General features: G+C 44.7%; 1 protein-coding gene across 1 annotated transcript in view; it reads right to left on the bottom strand.

Moving 5' to 3' along the window:
- The window catches only part of LOC126284072 (serine/arginine repetitive matrix protein 2), a 1,302,087-nt gene that overhangs the window by 996,613 nt on the left and 289,131 nt on the right, over window positions 1-16,343 (bottom strand). The window lies entirely within an intron of this gene.

Genomic DNA, 16,343 nt, shown 5'->3' with positions numbered 1-16,343 from the left:
CGCTAGGGTAACTTTTCCGTTCCGTGACTGTAGAAATTACATGGTCTTGAAGCGAAGAACTCTTCGAGTCACGTTTAGAGCAAATTTACATCAGAGTTCGATAGAGAGCGAAAAAGGTGAAATCTAAGGGCGCAAGATCAGGTTAATTAGGTGAGAGCGGAATGACTTCCCAACTCCTGTATAGCGTTTTTTGTCAGCCGAGCAGAATGCAGGCGAGCATCATCGTTGAATAGCATCACTTCACACATTCTTTCTGGTTGTGTTCTTGGATTGCGTCTGCAAGACGCCCCATCTGTTGACAATAAATGTCAGCAGTGATGGATACACCTCGGGGAAGCAATTCACACCGTCGCTCTTCCACCAGATGCAGTACACAATCTATTGTGGATGTGCGTAGATCTCTGTACGGGGAGTTGCTGCTTTGTTTCAGCTCAACCATGTGCCATTTCTCTGGCGCGTTGCGTTTCCGGCACTATCGATAGCGACTTGTATTTCTGTTTCCATCTGGTTCGGCCTGCGCAGGCGCTGAGGCGGCTGCTGCCCTCTGGAGCGTTTGTCGCGTGGGGCCGCGAGCGCTCGGCTCAGCAGTTGGATTCGCACCGAGCTAGTGGTGTTTTGCCTTCCGCCCCGGCACGGAGGTGTGGTCTCGTTGTTGGCGGGCCTCGTTGATTTGGGCGTTGGGCGGTGTGGCGTGTCGGTGCCGTGCTGTAGTGGACAACTGTCGGATCCCCGCACGCGATCGCTCTAGGTACTCCGCCTCTGAAAAGGGTGCCACGATATCGCTTGGGTTTCCGCACCAAGGAGTTGTAAGGACTGCAGGGCAGGTTTTCTGTGTCTTTGCTCTGTCCGGTCTGCGTAGCGGGGTTCGTTTCGCTTTACTTCAGCTGTTGTCTATATTTTCTGCGTGATTCCGTTTTAGCCGGAGTCTAGGTGCCGACTTTTCTGCTGGTGTGTACCCGGTCGTCGCCCCTGTTTTCCCGCCCCGGGGGGCAGCCGTATCTGTTGGTGGGAGTTATTTGGCAGTGTGTGTTTTGCGCTGGCCCGGTGTGCTCACGCGGCCTGATTCTGAGTTGAAATCACTGTGGTCAGGCTGGCTCGGTTGTTGGAGTGTGTGCGATTGGTTTTCTGGCTTGCCGGGGACTGTGCTCGCGTCTGTTCCGTTTTGTGATGTGGCAGCAGTCTGATATTTTTATGTGTGCTTGTTAAGTTGTTAGTAATTGCTTTTAGCCTTGTGCTTACTTATTTTTATTTAAATTGCTGGGCGTCGTCATTTGTCTGTTCTTTTATCTTCATTTCTTTGTAGTGTCAATTAAGCCTAAGACGATGTCCAAGGTGCTAGCAATTGATTTTAGCCTCGTGTGTACTTAATCCTATTTAAATTCTTGGGCATTGGCATTTGCTTGTTCTTTTACTCTTATTTATTTGTTGTGCCAGTTAGCCCTAAGCGCTCAGGTGCAATATTGCCGGGCCTATCCCGGATTTGTCATTAACTGAGAGCCTTTTATACTGTATTTTTAGCACTGGTTTTGGCAAGTGCACCTGCGTTTGGTATTTATTGTGTTCTCTCTCCCCCCCTCTTTCTTCCTCCTGCGTGTAAACTGATTTTGGCACGATTGCTAGGTGGCCTGTGTTATTACCTATGTAAGTTTGCCCGCTGCTGTAGTCGTAACATGTTTTGACCGGCAAGCGGCCCATGTTGGCGAGAGTTTGAATGTGTTTTGCGCTGTTGATGTTGGGCTTTGCCGTACATATATTTAGTCATGTACGTGTTATTGTGTTATTGTGTTAAGGATTTTAGGGCATTTTTAATTGAGATACCTGTTGGAAATTTTATCACTCTTTTAAAGAATTTATAGGAAGGAGTAACTTCAACAGAAAATTTAATTGTAAATTGTATATTTGTGCTTCACATTTAAAAATTTAACTGTATTAGATGAATGTATGTAGTTTAATGCACAATGATTATTTCTTAATGTATCAAATTGTAAACAGTTTTGAAATTTCTCTGTTTACCAGTGGTATATAACATTTTCATTGCCTCATATTGTAAGCCGCTTGATTTGTTTGTGTCACTGTAATTTGTAAGCCACAGGGTAATTTATTACAATTAATTAATTTTTTTGGGGGAAATAAAACTTGAATTGTATGTCCCCTTTTCATTAACCGAATCCCATCCAAATCGTCCGTTCAAACCACTCCTTCCTTTTCGTTATGTTAGCACAAAGACACCATTCCTCGTTACTGAAAATACGGGATTGGAATGCTTCGTGTTGTTCACCAGACACCTGACGACGAGCATGCAAAGATGCACAGTTGGCCACTCGCTGAGCCGGCCGTGGTAGCCGACCGGTTCTAGGCGCTACAGTCTGGAACCGCGCTACCGCTACGGTCGCAGGTTCGAATCCTGCCTCGGGTATGGATGTGTGTGGTGTCCTTAAGTTAGTTAGGTTTAAGTAATTCTGGATGTGTGTGGTGTCCTTAGGTTAGTTAGGTTTAAGTAGTTCTAAGTTCTAGTGGACTGATGACCGCAGCAGTTAAGTCCCATAGTGCTCAGAGCCATTTTGAACCACCCGCTGATTTATGTGATTTTGGCTTGCAGCATGCGGTACCCGTTCACCTGATTTCAGAACCTTCCCCAACGCATGCAAATGTCGCACGATGGTGGAATGGCAACAGTTCGTCACACCTGCCAGTTCGGAGTACACTGACGTGGATCGTTGTGGATTGATGAGTTTAAACGATCTTCATTACACCCCGACGGTCTTTCTGAACGTAGAGTGTCTCTAATGTCAAAACGATCCTCATTAAAACGAGAAAAGCATTTTCTTTCCTTGCTCTGTCCAGTTACATTATCCCCATAAACGGTGTAAATGTTTCCGGATGCCTTCGATGCTGTCACCCCTCTACTAATTCGAACAGAATATCGGAAATGTTTCGATTTCTCGACGTGGTATCAAATTTCGAGCTTCCACAACTCCATTCACTCTCTCCAAATGACAAAATGACCATATGCGAACTCAAATACAAACAGTGAACTATAAATAAAGAATGACAATTGCTAATTAAACCAGTAGGAACCGGAATACCACCATCCAACTTAAAAATGTCACTAACATAATAATGTGTCATTAGTATCATTGGAATCGCGGAAAGAATTTCGAGATTACAACCAATTATGTTGGTCATTAGTAAAGGCCACAGACTAGAGATATACGGCTGTATTTGTACAATCTGCCGCCGCGCACATGGTGGAGGTTTTATCCCTCAGCTGTTATCGAAGTTCTAGCACCTGTAATGTGCTTCTCCTTCTGGCGTGACGTTGGGAGATATGATGTCGTGATTTGTTGTTGTTGCTTTTGACTTTTGTGCTTTTTTTTTTTTTTTAAGAAGACAGGACAGAGAAAGGAACAGTAGAAGATGGCGGAAAAGGAACGGCCCATTGACTAGCCAGGAATACTATTATACTAAGTTATAGAATAAAGGATAGGAGGAGGAATAGTTAGAGTGAGTGAAATCGAAAGGCCATTATCCTGGCCGCCTCTTCCTCTTAGCGGCGTCTTGATGGTGGCAGACAGTTTTGAAGTGATGGTTTGGGGGGGGGGGGGGGGGGGAGAGAAAGTAGTCAGAGAGTGACAGCTGGAGAAGTGGAAAGAGGAAGGGCCTGTCGTGATTAGGCCATCATTGGGGGGCCGAGTGGGTGGAAGGGGGGGGGGGTGGCGTGCTTGTGACTGTGAATTACATGACATGATGGTGGATGATCGATGATGTGAATTCATGGGGGGCGGAAAAGAAGGTCTGGCCATCGAGTGGTGGCCAGACTATGAACACGGGTACCCAGGGAGAGGATTAAGGGATTAGGAGAGTGGCGTGTTTGTTGGTAGAAGGAATTGGCTGCAGATAGGATGCGTGTGCGAAGGAGCGGCACGTCGGCCAGGTTGTGGAGTTCTTGGGTTGGGAAGTCGAAAGGGAGGTGGAGGGCACGCCGGAGAGCCCGATTCTGGACGGTTTGGAGTCGGCGGAGGTGGGTGGGGGCAGCATTGCCCCACACCACCACCACGTATTCAAGGATGGGACGAACAAGGGAGGTGTACAGTCTAACAGCAAGGTGTGTGGGGAGTGAAGAGGTTGACAATCTGCAGCGGCAGCTAAGCCTTGATTGTTGAAGATTAGCAACTTTAAGATCAGATAGTAGCTCGGGGGAAGAAGCATTGGATTGCTGGTAGTTTTTCGCAGTGCTGAGACGTGTCCACCCTAAATACAGGTGCTAAAATGCTAAGTAAGTTCAGTACATTTGGAGCAGAAAGAAACATGAAGCACAATGTCTAATCTATCCTTCAGCAAAGTAAGTTTCTGAAGTACATAAAATGGATGGGATTCTGAAGTACTTCCTTTCTCAGTTTAGAATTATCAAGCGTTTAGTGTGTGCGCTGCCATCGAGCATCGCTCTCCACGTAACACACACTTCCCGTTAAGACTCGGGCAATTCAGCTGCTGAAGTAATGCGGTGGTTCTTACTCAGAATTATCAAAAGTAGTAGAGTACGGTGCTTCAGCGCGTAATGAAACTGTTGCATATGTTTTGTCAACAATTTCGGCCCAGTGAAAAAATTGAAAGAAAGAAATTAAATTTGAGTCAATAAAGGTCACTAGATAATTTAAATACAATTTCAAGAGCGTAATTTGCTCGGAACTTTGTGACTATATTTTAGAGTATATGAAGATGTTTGAAAATCTTAGTTTCTTATAAATTGTGTTATTAATGTACCTGTATGCACAGTGTATGAGGTACTTACATGATAAAATAATAAAAGTTGTGAATATATATGTTTATGATTTTAAAAAAATCTTCCAACTGTCTCGACTTAGATTTTTATTTACTTTATATATATCGCAGCGAACGTTTCATTAACAGGATCTCCAAGTATGACCTGAACCTTTTCTTGATAGTCTGGTAAAGCAGTCACACGTGAGGACGTTTCATTGTTATAAACAGGGCGATTCACCTATGGGTTTGTGCAACCCGCATGGCTATGAAAAATCACATGCTCGCTACGTGTAAACATACAGAAAACGCACAAAAAAGGCCTTCAACGTGTTTCTCTTGAACATCTCGAAAAACGTGACCGCCATCGAAAACATATACCAGTAAAAAAATTAACTGTATTGAATTTCCTTCAAAAAGTTTCCGTTCATTTTTTCTGTAGGACTAAAAGTCTGCACGTAGCGAGCGAGAGAATATGAAAATCTCACTCATCGTTTTTGAAGGCATCTTCGGTCGCATAAAACTCACAGGTAGTGGCAGCTGAAACGCGCTGCATACCGAGTACACGTGACACCTGATGATAAACGAACTACAGAGCTATCAGAAAAGGGAATATTGCGAAAATCTACGTCAGTGGTAGCCCACGGTGAAATTTCTTTGTCGTTTGACTTTTTCAAATTTTATTTTTTTATGTACCTGTCGGTGAAAAACCAATGTATCAAGACGTTGGTGACATCGTGCGTTAGACGGAGCTCTATTTCACGCACCTACTGCACGAGAGAAACAAGATTGCTTTTAAAGGCCATAATTTTCTTACGACTAATTACATAAATCATAAAGGAACTAAGCACTGAGTGTTTCTTACGTAAATGCATTTGCAAAAAATTGTGCAGAGGTAATTTTAGAAGGAAGGGGAAATAGGGTTGCATAAGAGCGTACAGTAGGTTGGTTTCTATAATCCAGAACTTTTTAAAGGTGTTGAGCAGTCCACTGAATCTCCTGCGCCTCTTCTCATCAAGCATGAGATGTGCTTTTGTATTTTTTTGCTTGAAAATTTCTGGAAGTCGTACATTATAATTGGAACAAGAAAGGATGGTAGATTTTAATTCCTAAAAGTGTCTGTATACGGCATGAAAGATAATGGATTCGTTAAAAAGTAATTTAGTGTGAAATTTGAGTTTCCACAATTTGATACTCTGCCACATACTGGTGCCCAAAATTAAGTCCTACGTCTGGGTCTTTTATGTTCTACATTTTATTAAAACGATCTGGTAAACTTATACACAGATTATTTTCAATCGTTTAAAGAAACGGCGCTAACCTGAGCGTGTATGGGGTGTGCAACACGCAAGGCCGTCCCAATAGTGTGTGCATTATAACATATTTTATTTCATTTTTAGGTGATTTCTATATCTTTGATTGTTGACCGAGTTCGATTGCAGTGACGCTTCTGTGCGTAATTCAAACTTCGCTGTAGTCATTTTCGTTCCGTTACATCTCACTTCTTCGTTAGATCTCACTTATTGGATAGAGCTCACTGTTGTGATAGCGTATTCTGCGGCAGTCAACTTCCGAGCGAGTTACTGCATAGGCTTTATTACTGCGTTAGTGCTGACTGAGTATTAGAACAAATATTGCAATCTATTTCAGGATAACGTTTCACACTCTTATGGTGAGTGCACTTTCGCGGAAAGCATTCTAAGCTAATCTAATACTTACGTAATTAAAGGCTCTAGCGTGAAGTTACAACTGAATTATTGATTGACCCGTGTCGATGAAGAACGTAAGAAATATTAATAGCAATCCAACCGTTATCTGTTCAAAACAGATGTGCAAGTCTCGTGACTTTATCTGAAAGGTTAGAATTACGTAGTCGCTATTCAGACTAGTTTTTATATTGCTGATATATATGAACCTACTACATGTGTCAAACATAATCGTTCAGATTATTCAAAGCGAGTTGTCACCAGATAAGATAGGTGTGGTACTGAATACTAGCACTCGGAAACAAAGCACCATTTTCACTACCCCCATGGTAGTCGATATTTTATAACAGCACCTGCCAAGAGCTATTGTAACAGCACGCGGTCTTGCGTTATGATGATGCTCCATGTATGTGGCACGTACCAGCGGTTCTCTCGTTTGCAAGACACGTTCTTTCACTTTGTGTCTGGCGGTGATAAATTGGTTACCGTGGATGGTGTTCTATTTGAACGTGACTGTTCCTGGGTGCCGCTATTAAGGTGTTATATCATTTTAAACTATTATAAACTTGACTTCGACTCACTGTGTGATCCGATTAAATTGGCGTTTGTGGACGAATGTAATCGCACTGCACGTTGGCGCTGCAGGTACCCACGTTGATCATCCATAATGGCTTACCTGAAACAACAGAAAACAAAAATTAGGTAAGGATTAAGCGGTAAAGCACCATCGCTGTAGTCTCCAAAATTTCTTTTCTCCTATGCATGCCATTAACAATACAGATAGGGCCTTACTTGCTTGTAACACTGTTGGTATCCATCGTTACGATCCGAAGAGCCGACCGGAGTGGCCGTGCGGTTCTAGGCCGTACAGTCTGGAGCCGAGCGACCGCTACGGTCGCAGGTTCGAATCCTGCTTCGGGCATGGATGTGTGTGATGTCTTTAGGTTAGTTAGGTTTAAGTAGTTCTAAGTTCTAGGGGACTTATGACCTCAGCGGTTGAGTCCCATAGTGCTCAGGGCCGTTTGAACCATTTGAACTTATCTAGTGTAGAACAACCCGAACTCAGACAATACGAAACGGGTCGAGTGTGGAATGAGATATGTAACACATCGATTCCTATTACCTCTCCAATGAACAAATTTTTTTCTCGCTTTCCGCATACCAGGCCTAAATGTGCGGGACCCCAAGACCCTTCACCAAGCAACGCTTGCGATTTACATCAGCGCTTGGAGAGCTGACTGGACATTGTTTGCTGGACCTGTGACTGCCAAGTACAAATTGGACCCAGCTCTGCCTCACCAGGATTAGGCATGTAAGAGGCAAAGCATTTATTGCACACACACAACAATGTGATTGTGGTCTGATCGAGCAGAAAAGTAGAGTACAATAAAAAGACTTAAAGGACACGGGAACGACCTCAAAAAGAGCTCTCCAAAGGTTTTCATTGCATAGTTACGTCCTTGGCCACTATGAAACTGACTGTGGAAGCCTAAGAACTTTTTTATTAGACTGTTTCACGTCCCTTGCTCCAGAGTGTGTCGTGGAGCGAGGTCGCGATTGTTAAAGTTTGGAAAGACAGCTCATAACATTAATTAAACACGTACAAGTTGTTAGTTATATATATATATATATATATATATATATATATATATATATATATATATATATATATATATATATATATAGTAGGTACTTAGATATAGTGTGCGTTCACAAGACACCAGAGATCAGTACTTAATTTCTATACTGGCCACTCAGTTACAGGTTACATGAGAAAATGAGTCTGGTCATCTGGAAAATAAACAATATGAGCATTGCCCCAGACAGACGTTTACTATTCTTATCGAACTAACTTACATCAGTAACTATTAACCTCTTTCCAGAACCGTATAAAATATGGATATTATAACCGAGTCCCATCTCTGAACTAACTGTGCATCAGCAAATCCACAAACCATACTTCTCAAAATAATTAGTATATATAGGACAATATACCTTAAACCAAAACTCACTCAGGTCAAGGCTCAACATTTAACAAGCATATCGATAAAATAACTTCAAATTACACACCAATACGTATTACTAATATGAGGCGCACACATACATCCTAAAACCCCGAAGTCATACCGGTAGATGTAAAGTAACTTATAAGATGGAACTGCTAACGACTACGAGATATTTATTAAAATACAGTACATTAAATTTTTGTATCAAGCTTCCTCGCCATCTCTATGGTCCAGAATAATAAATTAATTAAATGCAGCAAGCCCCAAGGCGAGACTTCTGTCAAGACACTACTTCTTACATTTGCGTCGTATAAAATTAACGCCCAGCACCTACAATGGTAAACAAGTTCATAGACCCAAGTCCCACAGCCTGGCTAGTTATTTCAGTAACAGCCGCTACCAAAACGAAGTCGCCCCTTTCGAGCTATGAACAAATTTCCTCGTTCCAGTCAAACCACACGAGGTCGGAAACGAAGTCTCAAAACAGCCACTGTGAAATTCACCATCTCAGAGACGGAGTACACTCGAACACAGTCTAGATTAAACAAGCCACTTCGGATAACAAAACTGATGATGATAAACAGAAGACCGAAATTGTGAACGTAGCTTTCAAAAACTCGTTTACAGTAGAGGACTGCAAGATCATTCCCTCTTTCAGTTATCGAACAAACGCAATGATGGCTGACGTGTGTTTAGTGTATCTGGGATTGTAAAACAGTTAAGATCCATTAGACGCCAGGAAGGCATCTGACCCAGACGGTATCCATGTAAGATTACATGTTGACTATGCTACAAATATAGCATCATTCTTATCCATCATCTATCAGAGATCATTGGAACAGCGGAGAGTTCCATGGGACAGGAAGAAGGCCCAGATCATAGCAATCTATAAAACGAGTAAAAAATCGGATGCACATAATTTCCGGCCAATTTCACTGAAATCGGTTTGTTGTGGAATCATGGAAGATACTTTGTGTTCAGACCTTTCTAGACTCATCTGCAGAAACCAGCACGGTTTTAGGAAACAGCGGTCGTGCGAGACACAGCAGGCACTCTTTGTGCATGATATTCAACAGGCTCTAGACACCGGTTCCCAGGTTGATGTCATATTTCGCGACTTCCGAAAGGCGTTCGACTCAGTTCCGCACTGTCGCTTGCTCCAAAAAGTGCGCGCTTACGGTCTATCCGATGACGTATGCGGTTGGATAGAAAGTTTTCTAACAGACAGGAAGCAGTGTGTCGTCCTGACTGTGGTAACTTCAACAGAAACAACTGCAACTTCAGATGTGCCCCACGGCAGCGTAATAGATCCGCTGCTTTTTACGATTTACATAAACTATCTGGTTGGTGGTACTGACAGCGGCATTAGACTGTTTGTCGATGATGCTGTAGTCTACAGGAAATTAGTATCACACGAAAGTTGTGAACAAATCACTGAGGATTTTCAGAAAATATATGGGTGGTGTAATGACTGGCAGTTATCTCTCAATATTACTGTATTATGTGTAACCTACTGCATATAACAAGGCGTAAATCCCCATTAATGTACGAGTACAAAATAAATGTCCAGTCTATGGAAGCGGTAACATCCGTTAAATATCTGGGTGTGACTATTAGAAATCATCTGAAATGGAGTGATCAGATTACAGAAGTAACGGGTAAAGCAAACTCTAGATTGCCTCTTTTTGGTAGAACCCTGAGGCGGTGCAGTCCTTCAGTAAAGGAAATAACTTACAATACGTTAGTTCGTCCAGTCTTAGTGTACTGTTTGTCCGTATGGGGTCTTTAAAAGTTGGGTCTGATTCAAGAGATTGAGAAGGTCCAAAGAAGAGCGGCAAGATTCGTGACTGATACATATAGCCATCGCGAGAGCGTTACAAATCTCATACACTACTGGCCATTAAAATTGCTACACCACGAAGATGACGTTGTACAGACGCGAAATTTAACCGACAGGAAAAAGATGCTGCGATATGCAAATGATGAGCTTTTCAGAACATTCCCACAAGGTTGGCGCCGGTGGCGACACCTAAAACGTGCTGACATGACGAAAGTTTCCAACCGATTTCTCATACACAAACAGCAGTTGACCGGCGTTGCCTGGTGAAACGTTGTTGTGATGCCTCGTGTAAGAAGGAGAAATGCGCACCATCATGTTCCCGACTTCGATAAAGGTCCGATTGCAGCATATCGCGATTGCGGTTTATCGTATCGCGACATGCAATGACTGTTAGCAGAATATGGAATCGGTGGGTTCAGGAGGGTAATACGGAACGCCGTGCTGGATCCCAACGGTCTCGTATCACTAGCAGACGAGATGACAGGCATCTTATCCGCATGGCTGTAACGGATCGTGCAGCCACGTCTCGATCACTGAGTCAAGAGATGGGGACGTTTGCAAGACAACTACCATCTGCACGAACAGTTCGGCGACGTTTGCAGCAGCATGGACTATCAGCTCGGCGACCATCGCTGCGGTCACCTTTGACGCTGCATCACAGACAGAAGCGCCTGCGATGGTGTACTCAACGACGAACCTCGGTGCACTAATGGCAAAATGTCAGTTATTCGGATGAACCAAGGTTCTGTTTACAGCATCAGAATGGTCGCATGTCTGTGTGGCGACATCGCGGTGAACGCACATTGGAAGCGTGTATTCGTCATCGCCATACTGGCGTATCACCCGGCATGATGGTATGGGGTGGCATTGGTTACACGTCTCGGTCACCTCTTGTTCGCATTGACGGCAGTTTGAACAGTGGACGTTACATTTCAGTTGTGTTACGACCCGTGGCTCTACCCTTCATTCGATGTCTGCGAAACCCTACATTTCAGCAGGATAATGCAGAACCGCGGGTCCTGTAGGGGCCTTTCTGGATACAGAAAATGTTCGACTGCTGCCGTGGCCAGCACATTCTCCAGATCTCTGACCAATTGAAAACGTCTGGTCAATGGTGGCCGAGCAACTGGCTCGTCACAATACGCCAGTCACTACTCTAGATGAACTGTGGTGTCGTGTTGAAGTTGCATGGGCAGCTGTACCAGTAAATGCCATCCAAGCTCTGTTTGAGTCAATGCCCAGGCGTATCAAGGCCGTTATTAAGGCCAGAGTTGGTCGTTATGGGTACTGATTTCTCAGGACCTATGCCCAAAATTGCGTGAAAATGTAATCACATGTCAGTTCTACTATATTATATTTGTCCAATGAATACCCGTTTATTATCTGCATTTCTTCTTGGTGTAGCAATTTTAACGGCCAATAGTGTAGAAAGTTTGAAGTGGGACTCACTTGCATTTTCCCTCGCACAATCCGCTAGTGGAACAGAGGGGAGAGTGGAGGGGGGTGGGGGGAGGGGCGGCTAAATATGACTTTGGCGCGCGAAATGTCCCCTCCGCCCTCACCGCTTGGTGGCTAGTGGAGAATATATGTAGAGGAAACGTACACCTTCTATTTAATATTCCTCGGAATACCATGTGTACATTTACAATAGACTTTCCCATCCTGGAAGTTCAGATGTGATTGCTTGATACTCCAGGGTATTACAGATAATTACAGTACGTGCAGTGCCCGGCGCTAATCCCGGAATCCGGTACAAGTGCAACGCAAAGACGTTTCGTAGAAACCGTGGCTCGAGTCGGATCGCTACCACAGTCACTTCCCGTAGCTCCGCCACCTAGCCACAGCTGGCAGATCACATGCAAGGCTGGTATCTTCTCGGTCGTAGCTTCACAAGAGACTGCCCTGCAAGGTCGCTCCGGAAACTCTTCCCAGAAACCACCGTCCGAAGCCAAAGATCCCCATAACAAGTAGATTGTGCCTGTCGCCAAGCAGCACACGAGTTGTCGTGAAACTGCAAGGACAACCTAATCACCAGACACCGTAAGCGGACCTCTAGCCGCCCACAGTAGCTCTCGCGGCGCTGATAGCATCGCGGTTTCTGTCGGCCGGGCCGACACTGACCGACGCGTGGGCGGGCGACTTGGCAGAGCAGGGCGCGGCCGGCTGGCTCCCACGAGAGAGAGGGACACAGGGTCAGAGGCCCGGCCCGCGGAAGCGTCGCGCTGTGCGGAGCGGCGTGGTGCGCCCCACATACACACAGGAAATTATGTTGCGCGGCAGCCGGGCCGGTTTCTCTTCCCGGAGAAATCGAGCTGTGAGCATTACTCATACGCATCGTAAACATCTACGGTCTCTGTTACTGTATCATTAATCTCTACCTCCCATACACCATTTGTCTCTGGACGGACGTAAAAGAACTACTTTAAATTTGAAGAATTATCTAGATCGGGTACATTATAAAACATCAAAATTTGATGACTAGTTCCAGTTGACTAAGCCTTCAGATCACCCACGGTAAAATACACTGAAGCGCCAAAGAAACTAGTACAGGCATGAGTATACAAAAAGACAGATATGTAACAGGCAGAATACAGCACTGCAGTCGGCATTACCTATATAAGACAAGAAGATGTAAAATGTTCAAAAGTGTGATAAATCTTATGGCACTTAACTGCTAAGCTCATCAGTCCCTAAGCTTAAACACACCTTAACCTAAATTATCCTAAGGACAAACACACACACCCATGCCCGAGGGAGGACTCGAACCTCCGCCGGGACCAGCCGCACATCCATGACTGCAGCGCCATAGACAACAAGAATCTGGCGCAGTTTTTAGATCAGTTACCGCTCTACAAAGGCAGGGTATCAAGATTTAAGTGAGTTTGTACGTGGTGTTATACTCGGTGCACTAGCGATGGGACACAGCATCTCTGAGGTAGAGGTGAAATGGAGATTTTCCCCCACGACCACTTCGCAAGTCTACCGTAAATATCGGGAATCTGGTAAAAACGTCACAACTCCGATATTGGTACGGCCGGAAAAGAGCCTGCAAGAACAAGACCAGTGACGACTGAAGAGAATCGTGGGAGAAGTGCAACCATTCCGCAAATTGCGGATTTCAATGATGGGCCATCAACAAATGTCAGCATGTTAACCATTCAACGAAACATCATCTATATGGGTTTTCGGAGACAAAGGCCCGCTCGTATGCTCTCGATGACTGTACGACACAAAGCTGGCCGGCCGGCGTGGCCGAGCGGTTCTAGGCGCTACAGTCCGGAACCGAGAGACCGCTGCGGTCGCAGGTTCGAATCGTGGCTCGGGCATGGATGTGTGTGATGTCCCTAGGTTAGTTAGGTTTAAGTAGTTCTAAGTTCTAGGGGACTGATGACCTCAGAAGTTGAGTCCCATAGTGCGCAGAGCTATTTGAACCATTTTTGACACAAAGCTTTACGCCTCTCCTGGGCCTCTCAACACCGACATTATACTGTTGATAGCTGGAAACATGTTCCCTGGTCGGACGGGTCTCGTTTCAAATTGTGTCGAGCGGATATGGAGACAACCTCATGAATCCATGGACCTTGCGTGTCAGCTGGAGACTGTTCAAGCTGTTGGAGGCTCTGTAATGGTGTGGAGCGTGTGCAGTTGGAGTGATATAGAACCCCTGATACGTCTAGATACGACTCTGACAGGTGACACGTACGTAAGCATCCTGTCTGATCACCTGCATCCATTCATGTCCATTGTGCATTCCGACGGTCTTGGGTGATTCCAGCAGGACAATGAGACACCCCACACGTCCAGAACTGCTACAGAGTGGCCTCACGGACACTCTTATGAGTTAACTAATGAAAAGTTTCGTCTTATTTTACAAATATTGTACAGGAGTGAAGGTAGAAACGTCATACCTATTACAATTTTAGGTACGATGCAACTGATGTTTCTATTTCTTCTTAGGATACTCAACATTTCTTTTCCCTTAAAGTGTGTACCTGTATGTTACTTTACGTATTATTTCGGCTGACATCATTTAAATGTGTCCACGCCATTTGTTTCAGTACTCTTTAAATATGCTTTTAGTCTACAGCTCATTCCTAACTTCACTATTCTTTTTCCAGCTCTTGATATTAGGAGTCTCATCTCTTCTTCAATCCTCCCCATCCAATGAGGTTAGAGTCCACGGCTTTGACCAGTACCTCAGGCCTGTTACAGCCATAGTATTTAAAAGTCTGGTACTCTCTCTTTCCAAATCTTTCTTGGGAATGTGCAATTTATAGCATATATCTGGAATTTTTGCATTTACATTTTCTGTGATAACAGTATATAACAACAATCTCTTTGAGCTATGCATCCATTAAATTCATAGTCTCTCAGCAACTAAGCAATTCTACTGTTCAAGCATCTTAGCTCTCAGGTTATTATTTTCTCTACATTACTTACGATGCGTCCACTAAATTCACACTGGGCTCTACGCATTGTAAAACAGTCCGAACTAAACAGTTTCACTCCGCTTTATACGCGCAGTACCCTCTTTGACGCATGACGGCAGTCAGTTGCTTCACTTCTCTCCAGACTCTTTAGCTCTTTAGTATCACGTGTCAATCTCTCGATACCTTTCAAAACTCGCCTGTTTCGTAAAATAATATGTTAACTACAATTTTATATTACCACGCAACTTTATGCAAACAGACAAATTTGAACATCACATTAATAAAAAAGTAAGCACACAACAGCGGACAGCTTTGTTTGTCCTGCCAAGTATAAGAAAACAGTCATTACTTTCCGAATATGCCTCGTGTCACCGTTTCCGTAATACAAACAAACCATCTTCAGTAATTATTTGACTTAACTCTGAACTGACGAGTTAAACTGTAACGCAGTTAGGAATGTGGCTGCGTTGTATATAAACCAACACAGGCTACATTAAAAGAAAAAAAAAAGACATCTGGTGTCCCTGGTAGCTAAGTATGAAATCATACTGGGGGGAGGGCTTACAGCAGTTCCAATTCCAATGCTGCTCAATGGGACAGAACGTCAGACGATACCACCAAAATGGGGAAAGAATGAAGTCGTAAATAACGCAATGGTAACAAGTATTACTATCTAATAAGTACTTCATCGTAGAAAGTAATAATAGTAACTAAAACACTGCACCCCGTTGTCTAACAAATTTACTCACCCACTGCTGTGCACAATCGCTTTTCTGCTCATAAGTGCTTGTTCCACTCCGTGTTGAGGTGACGCAGAAAACTATGAAACACATTCCAGTTTGAAGTCACCAATTTCATCTGAATTTTTTTCCAATTATTTGATGTGAGTTAGAGGCTTTTTCTGGGTTAATACACTCCTGGAAATGGAAAAAAGAACACATTGACACCGGTGTGTCAGACCCACCATACTTGCTCCGGACACTGCGAGAGGGCTGTACAAGCAATGATCACACGCACGGCGCAGCGGACACACCAGGAACCGCGGTGTTGGCCGTCGAATGGCGCTAGCTGCGCAGCATTTGTGCACCGCCGCCGTCAGTGTCAGACAGTTTGCCGTGGCATACGGAGCTCCATCGCAGTCTTTAACACTGGTAACATGCCGCGACAGCGTGGGCGTGAACCGTATGTGCAGTTGACGGACTTTGAGCGAGGGCGTATAGTGGGCATGCGGGAGGCCGGGTGGACGTACCGCCGAATTGCTCAACACGTGGGGCGTGAGGTCTCCACAGTACATCGATGTTGTCGCCAGTGGTCGGCGGAAGGTGCACGTGCCCGTCGGCCTGGGACCGGACCGCAGCGACGCACGGATGCACGCCAAGACCGTAGGATCCTACGCAGTGCCGTAGGGGACCGCACCGCCACTTCCCAGCAAATTAGGGACACTGTTGCTCCTGGGGTATCGGCGAGGACCATTCGCAACCGTCTCCATGAAGCTGGGCTACGGTCCCGCACACCGTTAGGCCGTCTTCCGCTCACGCCCCAACATCGTGCAGCCCGCCTCCAGTGGTGTCGCGACAGGCGTGAATGGAGGGACGAATGG

Source organism: Schistocerca gregaria, chromosome 1 (assembly GCF_023897955.1).
Source record: "Schistocerca gregaria isolate iqSchGreg1 chromosome 1, iqSchGreg1.2, whole genome shotgun sequence".
NCBI lineage: Eukaryota > Metazoa > Arthropoda > Insecta > Orthoptera > Acrididae > Schistocerca > Schistocerca gregaria.
Note: the sequence above shows the minus strand (reverse complement) of the source record. Positions and strands in the feature narration are given on the sequence as shown.